The 20946-nt window shown below is 41.9% G+C and overlaps 1 protein-coding gene across 4 annotated transcripts in view; it reads right to left on the reverse strand.

The window, feature by feature from the left end:
- Positions 1 to 20946, reverse strand: part of LOC142099006 (cytosolic carboxypeptidase 6-like) — a 1251957-nt gene that overhangs the window by 261490 nt on the left and 969521 nt on the right. The window lies entirely within an intron of this gene.

Consider the following 20946-nt stretch of genomic DNA (forward strand, 5'->3'; position numbering starts at 1 on the left):
TCTGGAGGCACAAGGGTTAATTAAAACATTCCAATAATGCGATAGCCAGGCCAGTAGACACATTCCCGCCTTACAAGTGAACAGAAGCAGCGAGTTACTGTCTCTCCGCCATGCAGAAGACATTTCTGTTTGAAAACTTCTTTATCCTTTGGAGATCTCCATTGAGTTGTATAAAAATACAGCTTTTAATCTCAAATCCCCACTGACATTTACATATAAGCACCAAAAAATGCTACTGGGCTTTGGAGATTTAATTTTACGAAAGAGAAAAGTATTCCTATTAAAGTCTGCTTTTCTTTTTTTTTTTTAAAGAAAATAAAAAAGCTTCTCACAGGTCAAAGAATCTGGATTATTACAAACGGCATCCTGTATTCCTGTAATTTTTTATAATTTTTTTTTTTTACTTTCAAGCAACAGAAAGGCTGAAAGCAAAATGCCTTCTCATCGATGAATGTGATTCAGTTAAAAATAGATTTGTGAATAATATTTAGCATACAGATCAGTAGGGAAGCATAACTTTGTATGTAGTCTATTCATCTACCAACAGCTCAGAAGGATAAAACTAGAGAACAGCCATACAGACCATAGTGGGTCATTGTCATTAACTGAGTTTCTGTCAGTGCTATACCACATATGCATCTGAACAACACCAATCAAATGTAGTACTTGGAAAATGGAATAATATGGTACCATAGGAATTAATAATCCCTACAATTACAACATCCTAATCTGCGGCAGCAAGGTGGCATAGTGGTTAACACTTCTGCCCTACAGCACTGCGATCATGAGTTCAATTCCCGACAATGACCTTACTGTGAGGAGTTTGTATGTTCTCCTCGTGTTTGCGTGGGTTTCCTCCGGGTGCTTCGATTTCCTCCCACACTCCAAAAACATACTGGTAGGTTAATTGGCTGCTTGCAAAATTGATCCTAGTCTGTGTGTGTGTCTATGTTAGAGAATTTAGACTGTAAGCCCCAATGGGGCAGGGACTGATGTGAGTGAGTTCTCTGTACAGCGCTGCGGAATGAGTGGCGCTATATAAATGATGATGATGGTGGTTTACAAATGATTTTCCCATGGTGAAACCACCACAGGTGAACACATATAGAAGCACAGTTTCTATAACTCACTTATATCACAGGTAAATTAGTTTTCTAACTCGGCAGAGTTGGCAATCCTCTTGGAACCTGCTTCACTTTTTTCTGAAGTGGGCGTGGCCTTGATGATGTGAACTGCGTCGTTATGTCTCCCCCACTGTGCAATGATGCAAAACACAGGGGCGGGACAGTGATGACCTCCCAGAGGCAAGGTCCAAGAAGTAGGCAAGTATGATGTAAATTAACCCCTTCCCATGCAGTCAATGAACATAAACATAATCCTGTGTAACGCGCTCACATATCAGGATGTTTACAGTTGTAGTTACTTGCCAGACGGCTTGTGTGTTACCCTCTCTCCTTTACTATATTCATGTATATCTTCTATTAAGCTCGCTAAGGTGAAATGCTTGGGAATGAATGCCAGAGAACAGGTTATTCTGCCCTTCTTTCTCAGCAGCCACACCCTGATCACTAGAGGGAGCTTCAGTAAGCCGGAGGAAGTCAGATATTGTCTGCAGCACTGGGGCTTTGGCAGGTGTGGCGCTATGTCCCAGCTGCGGGCCTTATCAACTGCAACCACTGCTCCCACCATAGGTCCGAACGAACATATGGAGCTCACAATTATGATTATATGATGTTTTTATCGATGGTTACACGCGCAGCACAAACAGTAACTACAGCACAGGTTCTGTCAGGAAGAACGCCATCTAATTGTGTACTATAGAATAATACAATCTACCTCCCAGATTCTCCATTCCCTCTTGGATCCATTTTCAGCTGTCAGAACATACAGAATGATAACAGTTATATGATATAACTCGCTCATAACGTAAAACCATTCATCTGGCTTTGGTGCCAGGAGTGGTAAAAACTCCACTTAACCATTTCATCACAATAATAACCTTTTTTTCTTCACAGCAAGAGTGTGATCTGGGATGACATCCCGTGTATTTATAAGCTTTTGGTCTCCACCTACTGCTGGGGCAGTAATGAGACACGGCAGGACTAAGTAAAAGATAGATTAAACAGATTACTTTATGGCGAAATCTATTTCAAGTGACTTTACAGACAGGTAACCTTCACGTCGCATCAGAATTAAGAAGCATATTGCCTTCTCAGTCGTAACATTGTCCTCTGCTGATTAGTTTTGACTGAATTAGGTTAATGATTGTTATTTATGGCCTCTTTGCATTTATACAGTGCAGTTTCGCACTCCATTCATTACTTTGTGCGATGTTATTTTTCTATGGACTTCTTATGTCAATGCTATGTCAATGCACGGCAAGTCTAGGTAGCACCAGATTTCTCCATGGCTATTTCTAAGAATTATGGTAAATAAAAATGCTTCTAATACCCCAATTATAGCTACCAACATCTGGGCACAATTCTCAAGTAAAGTCAGCAGTTCAGTGGGTGTATTTAGACATAAGACGTGGAGTTCACTGAGTAGATAAAGACTTTGGGCCTCATTTAGACTCGGACGCAATGTGCGTCTAAGACTTACATGGAAGAGTAGGAGTGGGAGAGTGCCACAGCTTGGTAGGGTATTACGAGTGGCATGCCACTCGTAATACCTTACCAAGCTGCGACCAGTTCCTGCAGCTAGCTAACTACTTGCGCCACCTAATTCCTTCCGCACTTTTTCAGTCATTTTTGACGTGTGGTCAGTCTCCGTGTTGATCCGTCTAGGGTTGTTTTTGCGGGTAGACGCCCGTAGTAGCTAAATTATTCACGGTCACGCCAACAGAACTCAGTGTTCCGCCCTATCCCTCGTACCGAGAAGCAAGCTGTCACAAGTGTATACTGCATCTGAAAAGCAGACGGAACTGTTGCTTACTGCGCATGCGCGCCAGTGGAAATGTGCATGATGCACCTGAAACTGACTTTTCGTCTGCCTTTAAATGAGGCCCTATATGACAAAAGTATTTGGACGCTTGACCATTACACCAACAGGGACTGTAATGACATTATATTTAATTTCATATACTTTAATATGGAGTTGGTTCTCCTTTTGCAGCGATAACAGCTTCCACTCTTCTTGGAAGGCTTCCACAAGGTGCTGGAGTGTTTCTGTAGGAATTTGTGCCCATTCATTCTGTAGAGCATTTATGAGGTCAGGCACTGATGTTGAACGAGTAGACCTGGCTCACAATCTCTGTTCCAGTTCGTCAAAAAGGTGTTCGGAGGGGTTGAGGTCAGAGCTCTGTGCAGGCCAGTCAAGTTCTTCCACTCCGAACTCATCAAACCATGTCTTTGTAGTACTTGCTTTGGGCACTGGTGCACAGTCATGATGGAATAGAAAAAGGCCTTCCCCAAGCTGTTGCCATAAAGTTATAAGCACAGCATTGTCCAAAATGACTTGGCACGCTGAAGCATTAAGATTGCCCTTCACTGAAAAATAGCCTCATACCATTATCCCTCCTCCACCAAACTTCACAGCATAATGCAGTCAGGCAGGAAACATTCTCCCAGCCTCTGCCAAACTCAGACTCGCCCATCTGGTTGCCAAACAGAGAAGCGTGATTCAACAGTACACATTTCCTCTGCTCCACAGTCCAGTGTCGGTGTAATTGTTCCTTAAAAATCAAGGACCATTGGAGGCTATTGTTTTCCTTATATTGAGTATATTTTAAAGTGCCAACTTAGCCGTGGACCCCACTAAGGATTACCCAACACTGATAGCTTGTCTCAGTCTGTGTGTGTGTAGGTCTCCAGAATGAATTTGTTTAAGTGAAGCCATAAGCTGAAGGCAATTAAAATTTTGTGTTTATGTACTTGTCAGCACTTACCCATTAAGGGTTGTTTTTCCATCTCACAGTCAGCCAACTGTATCAATGGGAGGAGTATAGGTTTTGTCTATAAATCATACTCCTATTTAAGGCTGAACCTCTTGTTTCCTGGATTTTTGGATAACTCCCTCCCGTCCGTCATAGATATATTTAGGTTCTACTGTTTAACCATTCTTCCTTGTTACACGTGAGGCGCAGTAGGCAGGAGATCAGTGCAGTCAGTGACTAATTAAAGCTGCTGCCGTTGATTGGCTGCATGTCACTGCCCCTTTCCAAGTCACATGACTATTGGTCCTTTCGAGCGAAGGATCCCTTGGCATGCCTTGTGTAGGCACATCTAAGTTGAGTCCAAAACAGTCACGATGACATCAGATTTATCACCGGCCAATGGTAAACATATCATTCTTGGTACAGTGGTAAGATCGGTTTACCTCCCACTGTTTTGGTGTAAAGATTGGTTGTTAGCTGACTGCTTTGCTCTCGCCACCACCAGATAAAGAAAGAACTTATATTATTTTAAATAAACCACAACCTTCTTTTGCCAAATTTAATGAACGTGTCCGTGTTTTTATTTTGGCTAAGTTATGGTAACACACATCACACAAGGGGTCTTTGAGCGCTACGGAATATGTTGGCGCTATATAAATAAATGATGATGATGATGATGAGTGCAGGAGACAAGAGCCATTAACATCGAGCATTTTAACTAAGCTAGAGTGCAGGTTTACTGCACGAAGGGACCAACAAGTTATTATTATTTACTGATGACATGTATATGCAGTTCTGAAATAGATCTTAAATGCCCGCCAGCTTGCCATAGGCTACATATATTATAAAGTACAATTCCACGTACCACAGAGATGTTCGTTCTTGATGACGGTTGTAAAATAGTCATTGCACAAATCTGGCGTTAATTTTACTAGAATAATAGTTGTTTCTGTCACAGTCTAGCGCTTAGTGCTAAACATACAAAAACCATTATATCTTTGCCCATAACTTTCTTTACCCATTTCCGGGAATTGTAAAAACCTCTCAACTAGAAAACAGTACAGAGATCCCTTACAAATGACAATGTGTCATATGAAATAAAAACCCATTACCGAATATTACATGTGAGAAGGTCTTTGATGGAAAATACTGGAAAAAAAAAAGAAATTTGAACAGGCAAAAACCTTCAAACTAATGCAAAACCAATGATAACATCGCACTGGATCCATCTAAGAAACAAATCATTTTGAATGTACTGTAATAGGACTGAGGGTAATGGGATATTGTCTGATGAATGGGGCTATGCTATTTGCATCTATTATAACCAGGTTTTTACAAGCTGGAGACTTTGATAAATAACCCTGTGGAAATCTCACTGATCTGTGAACACATTTACTGGTCTCTGCTGTTCCCCCCTCTGGACTGTACACCTGCTTACAGTACAGAGAGGTATCTGAATGCCAGCAAAGACGGATATTTGTCAGGTTCCCGAGTGTTGTTTAGCAACTGATTCTATGGATAAACAGAGGGATAAACAGAAATCAATATTTTCCCTGTGTTCAGTGAGACATAAAAATAGGAATATTTACCACGGTGTCGTTTGTGCTAAAAAAACACCTAAAAAATAGTAACCCTTAACTACCCTGCAAGTTAAATATCACCCTGCCTAAATCCGCCACAAAGGAGAACTTTTTTCATGCCCTTTAAATGAAAAGGATATTTGTTATACATCTATTCTACATTACTTATTAAAATGGGTTTGATCCAACAGCTCAGTTTTACGTATAATATGATATATAACATTCCTAATCTATAAGGATTAGAGATACTCAGGCTCGGTTCCTCAAGAACCAGACACACCCAAATTTAGGGGATCCGAGTACCGGCTCGGTACTGTCGCGCACCATTGGAATTGAAAACGAGGCAAAACGTCATTGTGACGTTGTCGGATCTGGCGATTTTTGGATTCCTTTTAAAGATCCAACATAGCGGGAGGTGGGAGGGAGGGCGGACCACCATTTATCTTTTCTGCCACTGCTGTGTGCCAATGTGTCCTAGATGTGCTAGGAACTGTCGTGTGTTTGTGTCATTGCTCTGTCGCTTACCATCCAGCCAGGTCACTGCAGTCTTTGCTTGAAAGTGTATGAAAATAATTATGTAACCTGTGAGGTGGTCAAAATTGACTGCAAATGACTTGAAATTAGTGTTATTGAGGTTAATAATAATGTAGGTTAAAAAAAGAGCAAAATTATGTGATTTTAGCATATATTAGGATTTTTTCTAAAAAATCCAAAACCAAAACACGAAGCTAATCCAGATCCAAAACCTAAACCAAAACAAATTCACGGGGGTCAGTGAGCATCGCTAATAAGGATAGGTTCTGTACATTAAGCCATCACTGCAGATATGTTTCAATTCAACCCACACAATAGTATATTATATATAAATGTACTACTTAGTCTTAGCCAAGCATTGGACAAAATAAGGTGGATTTCAGGAGCAAGTCAATCAAATCTAGGAGCCAGCAGGATCTTTTAAGCTAAAGAGGAGAAAAAAAAATGCATTCAGTAAAAGTTGCATGAGGGTCTACACAAGCCAAAGCATTAAAGAAATCATAAAGTAGAAACCCCTGTTAAAAGTAAATAAAAGAAAATTGAAGAAAAAAACTTTAAAGCATAAAACAAAACAGAGAAAATTGTTTTAGAAAAGGTTAATTAATGGCAACAGTTCACCTTGCAAAAAAATACTGAAGTTCGAAATATTTTCAATTTCAGATTAATCTTGAGAAGTACATGTCATACACAGAATGTTAAGCCTTAGTAGCGTCAGACTAATTGCACTGCCTAGTACTTGAGCCATTTCTTTTATTGTCCTGCACACAAGAGGCTAATTTTATGCAAGCGTCTCTTTAGTGAGCAGCGTTTTATCACTCACACCCACAGTCAAGAGCTCGGTGTACAAGTGACCTTCTCACTTCCTTCAAAGCCTATGCCTCTAATTTTGGAGAGGAGCCTTTAATCAAAGTAAGTGTTATGGTATTGTGGAGATAGCCTGAAGGACCCTTTATATGACGAGCAGATACAAGGCCTGGTGCATTTTTTGACCTCTTGATGATCTGACCCTGGAATCTAATCAATTTCTAGCCCCGAGGTGGGTGATAAAAATGGGAAAAAGAATGATGTTCCGGCAGTAACGGATTCCTGAAACAGCTCTTTCCAGATCATAAAAGAACTAGGAGTGAAACATGAGCTCACACAAGGATGTGTCTGCGAGAATAATGAATTACATGTAGAGTTATGGATGTGATCCTTTTTCTGACACCACTTAAAATGCTGCAGCCTCGTTCTGCATTGGTATATATTACAATAAGCTGGAAGTCCAGACTCAGCGATATAATGCGATTTAAGCCATTTAACCAGCTGTACCATGCGAGACAGCATCTATAGTGATGTCATTCCTGCTTTTCTTGTAAAATATAGTTTTCCCAATAATGGAACATACGTCACTGACTTTCTATCAGCATTGTAAACTTGCAGAACTACAAATAGAATTTAGAATTAGAATGTCTGTCTCAGATATCCTGTATAGGACACTTAGGACCTTTCAAGTCTTGATTGTAACTTAAGTTATAAACCTGAAAACATATTTACATGCCAAAACTGTTGCATTCATTAAGAATGCAATTGATTCATTATCGATTCGATACACAGAGGAGGTGAAGTGAGATATTATCTCTTTATGTCGGGAGTAGAAACAACTTTGACCATAGTGGAATCTATATCTATATAGCTTTATAGTCGTTTCTGTTGAAAATAGCATAAATTGACTATCAGATACTGCTTCCCTGCAGCCCAAGCAGCAGCATTACCTATGGGATTGGTCCTGACTTCCAGGTAGAGCAGTCAGGTGATCATAATTAAAGGGCTCATGTAGAGTTTGACAGAAATCTGCCATCGAATTCTATGTTTGTATCAAATAGCGTTTGCCGCGCATAATACGCTTTTTACTTCTGCACAAAGCACTAGTCATGGTGGCGGCCATATATAGACTGAGTGGCATCTTGAGATTATGGCTACTTGCTCCTTTACAATTGAAAAAATAGAGCGGGGAAATGAGGGGGACGTGTAACGCCATGCTGGAGTACCCGCGACTTATGTAGACTAAGGGGGGCAGAAATCTCCGCTCATTTTCTGAGAGAAGATTTCTACCGTAATTGCTGGTAAAATGCGTGGCACGATGCCCACACGCCACATCACCGGCAATTGAGTTCCCTCCTGAGACTCAGAGGCACATGCGCATATCAGGAGATGGGAAACTTGTGGGTGATCGATCGCTAATGTAAGTTACAAACTGATAATGGTGACAGTCAGTTTACATGCGTCTCGCTCAACATACCCTTGTAAAATGTGTCTTTTTTTGGGATGCAATCTTCATCTGTGTTTTAAATGGAAATTGCGTCCAGCTCCACATGTGGCCCTAAGTCAATAGAGCTGGGATAACTCTCCAGAGACTGACAACTGCAGTGTCTTCCTGCCAAAAGCTGCTTCATTAGTAGCCCCGACATCCAGTCTATAATGTTTAATAAATGTCTGAGGATTGCTTCACGTGGCTGCTCTGCAAATTTATTCAAAGGGAAATTGGTTGTTCTCTACCCAAAAAGTTGCCCTAGCCCTTGTGGAATGTGCTTTGCCCAATACACACCTAGCTTTGCCTGCTGTTATATAACAGATCTGGTTTACAGGCCCTGATTCATTAAGCAAGGTAAAGCAAAAAAAGAAGTAACTTTGCATCTTGGCAAAACCATGTTGCATTGGAGGAGGCAGGGTAAATTTAAAATGTGGGGACAGATTTATAGTTGGGGCAGGGCATGTCCTAGAACAATTTTAAATTTCAGTGTAAAAATAAAGCAACCATGTATTTGTGTGCTACATGAAAAAGCAGCCAGTACTTTCCTTATGCGCAAAATAATAAACTAATTTGCACCCCTTGCATTGTAACATGGTTTGTCCAGGTTACACCTTTTTTTTGTTTTACTTTCCTTAATGAATCAGGCCCAACATCTCTAACCTACCTGGTTAAAGTTGTCTTAGAGTTTGCTTCTACCTTTGAAAGCCAATAGGATGGTTTTCTGCAGATATCCAGTGAACAGTAGCTTTGCTTTGACTTGCAGATGATGGGAGGGCTTAATATTATCAACCAGTAGACCTTAGTATGAGTATTGGGTACAGACTTTAAAATAACCTCATCTTAGAACAGGGAATGTGTGACTCTTTTATTGTCACAACTTTTTACCACCACCAACAACATTCTTTTTTAAAACTTTTTATTTTTTTAACCCCTTTCAGTCTTCTTAACATCAATAATGGTCTTTCTGTGGCCCTTATAAATTACAGTTCACCATAATATCATTGTTTTCCAAACCTGTATTGCGAAGAACACTACAGTGATAACAATAAAAGTGCATATTCTCTTTATAGAGGAGTTGCAAGGACCCAGCTGTTATTTGTTAAATCAGAATCTCATTATCGAATACATTTTCAGTTTTTAGATGACAATTATATTACTTTGTAAGTGAAATAAATATGATAATATAGAATATAATACATGATTCAGTAACTTTCTCTCACTACTGGGTATACATTATATTACAGATGAAAAGGTCATAGCCATTTGAAATTAGTAAATGTGCTCCCAACATGCCCACCCCCCTCTGCTTGACACTCCAATATGCATTACTTTTGGGGGGCTAAAAATAGGTTTTGTAAACATAGAACTTGATGGCATAAAAGAAACTGCAAGTTCTTGTTTTTTGTAATTTGTTTTGTTTTTCCTTAATATTTTATATTTAAGTCTTAACAATAGCAATACATTTGTCCCATGCATTGTTGGATTCCTCTGCTCCCCACCATCACTGCTGGGCGGCTATCCCATGGATCTATCACCCTTTCTGTAAAAAGTTCTTCCTCGAGTTACTTTTCGTTCCTCCTCCAATTTCAAAGTGTGGTCCCTTGTTCTAGAAATTCTGTTATTTTAATAAATACTTTTGATATATTTCAATGTTTAATCACATCACCTTAGTCCCTTCTCTCCTCTAAGCTGTACATGTTCAGCTCCTAAATTATTTACTGATAAGTTTTGTTATGCAGCCCATATAGCATTTAATTAGCCCTTCTCTGATTTCTTTTCTATTATCTTTCTGTTTTGGAGATATGGCCTCCACAACAGTATATAGTACTCAAGGTGAGGTCTTACCGGTGACATATAAAATAGCAAAATACCTTCCCTCTCCCTGCTACTGATACCTCTTCCTATACAACAATATATACGACTGACTTTTCCCACTGCTCGACTACCCTGTTTTCTTACCTTCATATCATCTGAAACTATAACTCCAAAGTCGCGTTCCTCTGTTCTGGTTGACACTAGATCATTTATTCTGTATTCTGCTTTTGTGCATTTTTGTGTTTGCATTATTTTATATTGGTGTATTAAATTCAGAGTTAAACACGTCTGTTTTTCCAATTTTTGTATAGTGAATTTACTTTTGCCATTCTCTAATCACCTGTAATTACACCTGTTAGCAGTGGTTGGTTAAAAAGTTTGGTTAATGGCAGTGAAAGCTTTTAATACTCGTAAGGGCAGATTCAATTCCACGCGTTGTTCCACGTGGTTCGCGCATTATTACCGCTACTATGGTAATTTCTCCGTGGATTTTTGCTTGTTGCTCCTAGAGCAAAAATCAGTGGAGAAATTACCGCAGTAACGGTAATAATGTGCAGCCATTACTGTAGTAACGATTTGAATCTAGTAGTAACTAGAGATGGTCACTGACCCCCGTGTTTTGGCTTTGTATTCGGTTTTGGATCTGGATTACTGTTGTGCTTTGGTTTTGGTTTTGCAAAACCGCCATTGCGTGTTTTGGTTTTGGTTTTGTTTGGTTTTGTTTTGCTATTTTGTTGGAAAATCAATGTTTTTGGGCCTAAAATAACCAAATTTAGTGCTCCACCTGTTTCTTGGATAAGTAATGTAATTGTAAAGCTAATAAATTATCAAAAAAACAGTTTAATTCCTGGTAGGTAGGTCTTCATTAATTCTACACACAAACCAGATTGTCTTCCTCTCCATCTATGCATATTGGCAATGCAGCCATCGTCTTTGGGTGTATATTACACCCTACACTTATAATTAAATATGTAAAGAAATGGACAAAGGCAGTTTGGTTTCTGGCTCTCTAGGCCCCCCTCCAGTTGTAGAAAACACAAAAAAATCAGCCGTTAGACTGTACAATATTATTTGAAATGGACAAAGGCAGTTTGGGGTCAGTCTGTGTATGACACCCTACCCATAATGAGAAATTGCCAAAACAGCAGCCTTTCAAGATGGTACGTGATATGGAAATGCCCCAAGTCCCTTTCCTCTTTGGGGGTAGATTGAACCCTAGACTTAAATACAAAGTTTTAAAAAGATGTTATCATCATCATCTGGATCTTCATCCTCACCCCCATCAGTGTGTACGACATCATCACAGACTATCAATTCATTGCTGCTTTAATCCGCCATTAGAGAACAGTCAGTGCTTGGATGTCTTTGATGGTGAAGGCCTTCCTCGTGGAAGATGTAGTTCATTTTTATAAACATCATTTTCTCCACATTTTTTGGAAGTAACCTTCTACGGCGATCACTGACTAAGTTCCCGGCAGTACTGAATACTCGTTCAGAGTACACACTGGAGGGTGGGAAGCTTAGGTATTGCAAAGCAAATTTGTACATGGGTTTCCAAATGGCCTGCTTTTCCTCTCAGTAAGGAAAGGGACTGTCTGACATTTCCATATCAATTACCTCTTGAAAATAATCCTCCACCATCCTTTACATGTTTATACTCGTATTGGATGGAGTTATGGGCAAGGTGACACATTTTTTAGAAAAATCCTTCAAACCAGCCCAGATGTTAAATTGTTCTGGTCTGCCCCCTGCGTCTTCCCTGCTTCTGTTTTGGAAATTAAATTTTTTACGAGCAGCAGCAGCTTGAGAAAGTGAAGGAGGACGCGTAGTCAAGCCGAGTCCCAGTTCAGCGGCCAACTTGCTGAGCAATAGCTCCTTGCAACAGTTCACATCTCGCTCATTTACAAGTAAAGACTCAATGTAGGTCTTAAACCTTGGATCAAGCACAGTGGCCAAAACCTACCGATCCGAGTTCAAGATCTTAATAACTCGAGGATCATTGTGAAGCGAATGAAGTACTTGATCGACAAGGCCAACATACTTTGCTGAATTGCTTGCTTTCAGCTCCTCCTTCAGTTTCTCAAGCTGCTTTTCCAATCGTCTAATTAAAGGAATGACTTGGCTCAAACTAGCAGAGTCTGCACTCACCTCACACGTCACAACTTCAAATGGTTTCAGCACCTTGCACAGCACTGAAAGGATTCCCCACTGTGCAAGACTGAAATACATCCCCCCTCCTTTCCCAAAGTCATGGCTTGTGCAATATGCTTGGATGGCTTTGCGCTGTTCCTCCATCCTCTGAAGCATGTACAGGGTGGAATTCCACCTAGTTACCACCTCTTGCTTAAGTTGGTGGCAGGGCAAGTTAAACTGCTCTTGGAGCTGCTGTAATCTCCTACATGCTGTGGCTGAATGCCTGAAATGGCCTGAAATTTTACGGGCCACCGAAAGCATCTCCTGCACCTCACGGTTATTTCGTAGGAAGCTTTGCACCACCAAGTTGATGGTGTGAGCAAAACAGGGAATGTGCTGGAAATCACCCAGCTGTAATGATCGCACTATATTGGTGTTATCAGAAATGACATATCCTGGGGAGAGTCCAAGTGGTATAAGCCATGTATCAATCACATCTCTTAGTTTGCGTAACAAATTGTCAGCTGTATGCCTGTTAGTGAAGCCGGTGATACAAAGAGTGGCCTGCCTGTGACAAATGTTACGTAGTGGTGTACATGCTGCTGCTGTTCCTGCTGGTGAAAGTGAATGACCAACCTAGTGGGCTGTCACAGTCCTATAGTATTTGGTTTGGCCACTTCCACTTGTCCACATATCTGTGGTTAAGTGGACAATGGGCAGAATGGCATTTTTCAGCTCAATCTCTACATTTGTACACACTTTTTGGTATAGTTGTGGAATAGCTTTACGGAAAAAATGGTGTCGCGATGGAATTCTGTAACGCGGACACAAAACCTCAATTAACTGTGAAAAACCAGCTGCGTTTATTGTGGAGATTGGACGCAGATCTAACACTAACATTGCAGCCATGGCGTCTTTGATTCGCTTGGCGACTGGGTGACTGCTGTCATATTTGCTTCCCCCCGCAAATGATTGTTTTACAGTTAATTGCTGAAATGTAGGACTGCTCATTTTCTTGACCTGCCTTTGGGCTGACGATTCACCCCCAGCAGCAGCAACAGCAGCAACAGTGGGACTAACGCTTTCTTCAGAGGAGTCAATTAGAGTGCAGGAGTCATCCAGCCTTAATAAGTGGGATGCAGGGCTAACTCCGAGCGCTACTGAGGATATTGATAAGGATTGTGTGGTGGGTGTATTTTGTAGCCGTCGGGATGTCGGTGACCGGAGGGTCCTAGCTGATGATGGAGTGCTGCGGTTTTTTTTGGAAGAAGTTTCAGCTTTTCCCAACACTTTGCCATGAACTCTCGTCAAATGGCATAACGGAGACGAGGTTCCAAGATGGTTAAGGTCCCTCCCTCGACTGACTGTGGCTTGACATGCACTACAAATGGCTATACAATTGTTGTCTGGATTTTGGTAGAAATAATTCCACACATAAGAAGTGGATTTTTTTGTTTTATGCCCAGGCATGACAACGGCCTTTTTCTTGTCACGTGCCAGAACTGCTGCCACTGGTGCAGGACTTACACAAACAACCTCATCCTCATCAACATCCTCATTAGCGGCCTCGTTGCCTACGCAAATCTCCCCCTCATCCTCCTCTAATTCCAAAGTGGCATCCTCAATTTGTGTATCATCGGCTACATTGGGGCTGTTCAGGCACACATCAGCAGAACTGCTGAAAGGGCCCTTCTTTATGGGTACACGAACAGAATGCTCATGATTAGACATCCCACTGTTGGATGGACTCTCCACAGGGATTGGTGTCATTTCAGATTCAGAGCAAACATTATCCTCTAATGCCTTACTGTTATCTTGCAGCTCGGCTTTGACGCGTAACAGTAGTTGTGCACCACTTGTAGGCTCGGTAACATTTTTGGATCTGCCACTAATAGAGAAAGGCGAAGGCCTCATTCTCTCTTTGCCACTGCGTGTGTAGAATGGCATGTTGGCAAAAAAAAAATTAACGGCAGTTAACTTTTCCTCAGTTAGACTTTGTTTTCGCTTCAACACCGTAAATAAATTTTAGTGTTTGTTTTTTTGGATGATTTCAAAAGACGGTGTAGTTTGACATTGCCTTTCCCAGATGACATAGTGGGAACACTACCATCAGGACTGGTGACGGAACCTGGTTGCTCATTTTGCTCATATGTGGACTGCTTTGAATCCATTCTGAGCCCAAAGCACTTGTAATGCTACAAATTGTTTTTGACACTGCTGCAATATAGTACTTTTTTATACAGCCAGATAAATTTCAGCAAAAGAATGGGGGACACCTCTAAAGCAAATGGAAGTGCTAAATATATAAATATATTTATTATTAAAGTGCTGCAATATAGTTCTTTTTTTACAGCTAGATAAATTTCTGCAAAATAATGGGGGACACCCCAATAGCACTTGGAGTGCCAGAAACTGAACAAAAAACCCTCCTCTCTTCTCCTCTTACTGCTGTAACAATCTGGTATTAAGCTTTAAATGCTGTTTAATACAATCAATCACTGTCCCTGCGCTGATATAGCCAGGGTGACCTAACCCTGCTCTCTCCCTGTCAAATGGCGATGGATTGCTGTGGAGGCTGTGGTGGTATTTATGCTTTTAAAATCTCGCGAGATCCGAGCTCAGAAAAATGAATACGTCACGATGACGTTTTGCCTCGATTTCGAAACCGAATGGGCGGGAGAGTACCGAGCGTACTTGGCTCGGTACTCGAATACCCTAAATTCGGTTGAATTCGGATCTCGGGGAACCAAGCCCGCCCATCTCTAGTAGTAACATCATTTTTTCCCCCATTTTTATCACCCACTACCCCTTAGATATATACAACCTCTAGACCAGGGGTGCACCGCCTTTTTGGTCCGAGAGTCACATTGTCTACAAAAGCCGCAGCTGCCCCTACAGGCTAGGGGGTGTGGCCGCACTGACCACTCCCCCCACCTGTAAGCTGAGTGCACAGCTTTAGCAAAAGCAGGTGCTGTGCGTGCTATACAGGGGTGTGTTACTGCGTGCACCCATAGAAAGCAATTGGTCCATGCAGTCATTCTCCAACACATAATGACAATAAATAAGTTGTATACATGTAGCGCTTACTTCTTTGCACTCTTATGTTGACCTAAAAACTCTTACCCAGCATATCACTGAATGTTGATTGTTAGGTACCTTGGAAGTTGTCCTAAACGATCTTATCAACAACATCAATTAGCGTTTTGCCTGTAACATAAATCTCATAATGGTGTGATATATCTAGTAAAAGCACAATCTAAACAATCTATGATTGCATGTGTTATATAGTCCCGTGCTCGAAATAATTTTCATAAATGTGCAACACCAAAACCTTCTTATTTCCTCAGCACCCTTTTGGATGTATGCTTACTTTGTTTCCAATATAAAAAGCGCCCATAAGACTCTGATGTATATTCATTATCCGCTGACTTTCTTCTCCTTTTGTTCAGAGAGCCACACTCGAAATAAACAGAAAAAGGAAGCAGTATGGCGCATTACCCTTTTAGTACACTTTTCTAAAAACATATAAAAATGGACTCGTACCAGAAAACGGGTGTATCTAAGCAGTCAAACGTCTTTTCCCGACTGTTTCTTAATGTCCTCCCGTTGGTCTCTCCTCGGAGTTGAAACGCGTTGGTTTTACATGGACTACACCAGGGTCGAGGAGAGAACATCAAATACAGAGCAATAGTAGTGATTTAGGGAGTGTTCAATTTCCTTTTCTCCTTCTACACCCTTTTTGACCGACTGTGCAATCTTTTCTTCAGTTTCTACATAAGCACATTTTATTGCTTGGTGGAGACCAGAAAACAAAAATAAAAGAAGGGGAAGACGTAAATAAAAATGAATATAAAACCATTGCTGCACTGTGGCATGACCCTACTTAGTCTAATGGTAAACACTGCCCTGCACTACATAGAAAGAGCCCTCCAAGGTGCTGTTAAATCATTGTGTTTTATATGACCAAGGTCAGGGCAAAGCATCTGGTCTCTTGTTCACAATTGTGGACCATGACCTTGAGCTCACCTTGAGAGCAGTAATTGTTGAAAATGAACTGCTTCATTCTGAACATTCTATGTGGCTGAGACGTTCTAGAGAAGAAGCTAATGGGTTACCTTCCAGTTTTATATAATACATAGGAGTTGTACTCTTCCTATGAAGTGCAGTTTTGCATGTGTGCGGAACTAGTGAAGAGGCCAGACGCCAGCTGTGCTCTTCTCGAAGATGTTCCGAAAATGTAAAAGCAGCAATGGAGTGGACTGCGGCTTTATTGTGAGTTTGCAGTATAGGAAATATAAACCATTAATCTCTTCTCCCAGTCTCAAACACATCTTGCTTGATAACATCATCTGATTAATGAGCAATGGATGAGTCATTATTTGCAGATTCTCAGATAGGATTGCAATTAAAACACAGAGCAAAGGCTGAGGACGGATACTTTCTTGATGCCTTTTGAAGACGGAGCTTCTATTTATCACGGCTATTTGTTTTCTTCATTTTTTTTTTCTCTTTTAGGGAAAGATGCCACCGAAAATAGATTTATGATTATTTCTCAGTATATCTGAGATAAAAGTTTAATTTTTCACGGAAAGTAACAAAGAAAAGAGAAGAAAAAAAAGCAGAGTCTATAAACTCTTGTTCAAACGACAGTTTTAATTGTGTTAAAGCCTTTGTTTTGTATTAGCAAACTTGCATGCAAAAGACAAAAGGAGTTGATAAAGAGGAGGGATCGGCTAGTCACTCTACATCTCGCCCATCGTCTTCCTCAATATATTGACGGGTATCAATACTTAATTATATAGAACAGTTTAGGTTTGTACAAGGTAATCTTTATTTAAGTTCCTTTGTACAAACCAAAGCACTGATTCTTTAATAGGTTATCTTTTGGTGCCTCTTCCTACTCTGTATGTCAGTGATGGGCAACGTGGCTCTAGGGCCACATGAAGCCCTCCGAGTCTTTACCTGTGGCCCCCAACTCCTCCCTCTATAATTATTAGATTTATTATAGCTTGTAACACTTGTTTAATATGCTTGCTGATATGTTATTACAGACAGGTGTTTCTTTCTTAGATTAAATGTATTGTTTTAACTTATAACTGTGATTAAGGGTGATGTGCGGCTCTTCTGGAGGTCAGAGGGCCGTACCATGTGGCCCCTGAAGCAGGGGAGGGCTGGCACATTTAACCCGGTGGGCAAGATTCGACTCAGCAGCTTATTCTAAAGGGGGAAAAGATGCAGGTTGTCCAGTGACCCAGCCCAAGGTAGACCACTATGGGACCAGCCGGGGGGGAAAGATGTCCCCCTGCCCCCTAGCCCATCACTGTTGTATGCTGTGTGTGGTGTGTAGTGTGCTGATCCAGGAGGGGAAGAAGTGTGAAGCAGGAGGGGGAGCTGTGTGAAGCAGGAGGGGGAGAAGTGTGAAGCAGGAGGGGGAGCTGTGTGAAGCAGGAGGGGGAGAAGTGTGAAGCAGGAGGGGGAGAAGTGTGAATCAGGAGGGGGAGCTGTGTGAAGCAGGAGGGGGAGTTGTGTGAAGCAGGAGGGGGAGATGTGTGAAGCAGGAGGGGGAGCTGTGTGAAGTAGGAGGGGGAGAAGCAGGCCTGCCAAGAGGAATTCAGGGCCCCCGGTACAACAACTTCACGTGGGCCCCCTTATAGTTGAGCATGTAAAAAAATTTGCGGCACAAGAGTTGGTATGGGTGTAGTCATACTATTATGGGCGTAGCTATGCATCATTGGGGTGTAGCTAGCAGGTGAAAAGTGCTAAGCCACCCTCCTACACAAAAAAAAACCCTGCATTGTTGTGTACACCATTGACACAAGGGTGCAGTTCCCGCTTGCCGGAGCGTGACATATGTCCCAGCACTCCTGACTTTCAGGACATCTAGCATCAAAATCAGGACTGTCCCAGTAGAATCACAACATTTCACAGACTGTTCTACCTGTTCTTCTCACCTGTGGCTGCTGCTTTCTTTACTTGTGGCTTGTCTGCATCCTGGAATGTTGGGGGCCCTATTTGGAAAAAAAACTGGGTACATTTAGAAAATTACAACCAGCCCCGGCGTTAAATCAATAGCACCCACGAGTAATAATTATGCTTTCCTCGAGCCCCATTAAAATAATAGTATTCCCATTTAAAAAATAAACCTATTTCCCTCCCTGCAAACAGCCCCAGCAATAAATCAATAATATTTACATTTCAGATATATACCTATTTCCCGCAACCATCACTGCCATTAAATAATTCATACTCACATTTAATAAAGAGACCTCATTCTCCCCAAACTCACCCCCACATTCAATAGCCCCCAAACCACCCCATCTTAAGTTAATAGTCTCCACTATTAAATTGCCTCACCATCACCCCACAAAAAAAATAGCACCCATTAATTAGACACCACCTGCCACACACGCACTACATTGCCACAAGCCCCCTGTGCCATCACATACACATTACTGTGCCCTTTCATCACAACTATGCTGTGCCCCCTTATGATCATACTGCACCCTCCATGCTGCTTATTCCCCCTTCTTCATCACACTGTGCCCCCCCTTCTTCATCAAACTGTGCTTCTCTCTCCCTCCTTCTTCATCACACTGTGCCTCTCTCTCTCTTACCCCTTCTTTATCACACTGTGCCTCTCTCTCTCCCCTTCTTTTCACTCTGTGCCTCTCTCTCTCCTCCCTTCTTTATCACTCTGTGCCTCTCTCTCTCTCTCCCCTTCTTTATCACTCTGTGTCTCTCCTCTTCCCCCTTTCTTTGTCACTCTGTGCCTCTCTCCCCCCTTCTTTATCTCTCTGTGCCTCTCCCACCCTTCCTTATCACTCTATGCCCCCCCCCTTCTTTATCACACTGTCCCTTTCTGCTTTCCTCCCCTTGCCTATCCATTCCTTTACTTACCTTTTGTTAGCATCTTTCTTCTCTTCTGTCTTCTCTTCTTTTCTTTCTTCTTGTTGGGTCCTCTCTTGTTGGACGTGACTTGATGATGACGTTACACCCGACATTCAGTGTGAACGGAGCAGAGAGGAGGGACGCCGGAGCCGCGATCACGTGAGTATGCCTTTTTTTTTTTAAAAAAAAAGAACTATCCCGCTCCCCCCACCAACAATGCCCCCCATGCCCGGGCCCAGGTAAATAGTACTCGCTCCCCCCCGTCTTGGCGGCCCTGGGGAGAAGTGTGAAGCAGGAGGGGGAGAAGTGTGAAGCAGGAGGGAGAACTTTGTGAAGCAGGAAGGGGGGCAGTGTGAAGCAGAGGGGGGGGGGGGGCATTGTAAAGCAGGAAGGGGAACAATGATGGAGGGGGCAGTAGTGTTTTGTAGGGGGGACAGAAGTGTGATGCAGGGGGGACAGCAGTGTGATCCAGTGGGGGGAGGTGTGATGCAAGGGGGGCAATGTGATGCAGAGTGTGATGCAGAGTGGGGACATTGAGATGCAGGGGGGGCACATTGAGATGCAGGGGGGCAGTGTGCTGGATGAGGGACATTGTGATGCAAATGAGAGGGGCAGCAGCGTGATGCAAGGGGTGGCGGTGTGCTGGATGGGTGATATTGTGCTGCAGGGGGACATTGAGATGTAGGGGGACAGTGTGCTGGATGGGGGACACTGTGATGATCACTATCAGTCACTACCTACACCTGCCCTGTAGCAGGTGCAAGAGTTCTTCCGAGAAACCCAGGACGTGAATTGGTCGCATCCAGTGGCGGATCCAGGGGGGGGGGGGCGATCGGGCCGATCGCCCCCCCCCTAGCAGGGGCTTGCTGCCGGCGGCTGCAGGCTATGTGCAGGTCCGTTCGGCAGTGACAGGCAGGGACAGCTACATTGGGACATCCTCGGCACACTCTCACTGTACCTTTATCTACCCCTTCCCTTTCCCGTTACACACTTCAAGCTGTAGGCAGTTGCAAGTGTCATTTGCAGGCATTGATTGCCTGCAATTGTGTTCATTGGAGTAATGTTAGTTTCTGACCATGCACAGAGCTATTCCATGCACCACATAGCACTTAAATGGACTTTGAATCAGGCCAATTAAGTTTTGCAGCAGAAGAGGCCTTTCCATAGTGGTGCTAAGTTACGACAATACAATCTTTTTACTTTTGTTTTGCCACCAGTGAAACCTGTGGAATTCTGCGAAACGGTTTTGAGACATTTCTTAATTTCTAGTAGTGATATGAGACTGTAATATCTAACACACCTGTATATGAAAGAAAATACATCCAACTTCGTCATAATCACAGCAGACTGGAAAAAAACTGCTGACCTTTCAAACCAAATGTTTCTGGTGGTATTTATTTCTAAATGCTTCGAAAAATAGAAGGAGACTGTAGAACTCTGCATACATCCTACCCACGTCCTGTCATTAATCAGTGTCGGCTTTGTAAATTATAGGATTTCGGGCTTTGTAAATTATAGGATTTGGGCTTTATAAATTATAGGATTATGATTTAAGAAAAACCTTTTTCATGTGATCCCTGGCAAGTCATTTTGGAAACCAAGATAATATCTGACAAACTTAATTACTTTCTTACGATTTAATCTGGAACAACGATCCCTACATCTGCAAGATATCTAAAGATCTGCAATTTACTCTAGCCAGAATGATGAAAAGATTGGACACGGCTGCCTGAAGTCACAACATTAGATATAAGGACAATCAGATTTTAACATAATGCTATTTATTATTTGTTTTTTAAACACTGTGTCTGGTTCAGCTATCATCTACA

The sequence above is a fragment of the Mixophyes fleayi genome, chromosome 8 (assembly GCF_038048845.1).
Source record: "Mixophyes fleayi isolate aMixFle1 chromosome 8, aMixFle1.hap1, whole genome shotgun sequence".
In the NCBI taxonomy this organism is placed as follows: Eukaryota; Metazoa; Chordata; class Amphibia; order Anura; family Limnodynastidae; genus Mixophyes; species Mixophyes fleayi.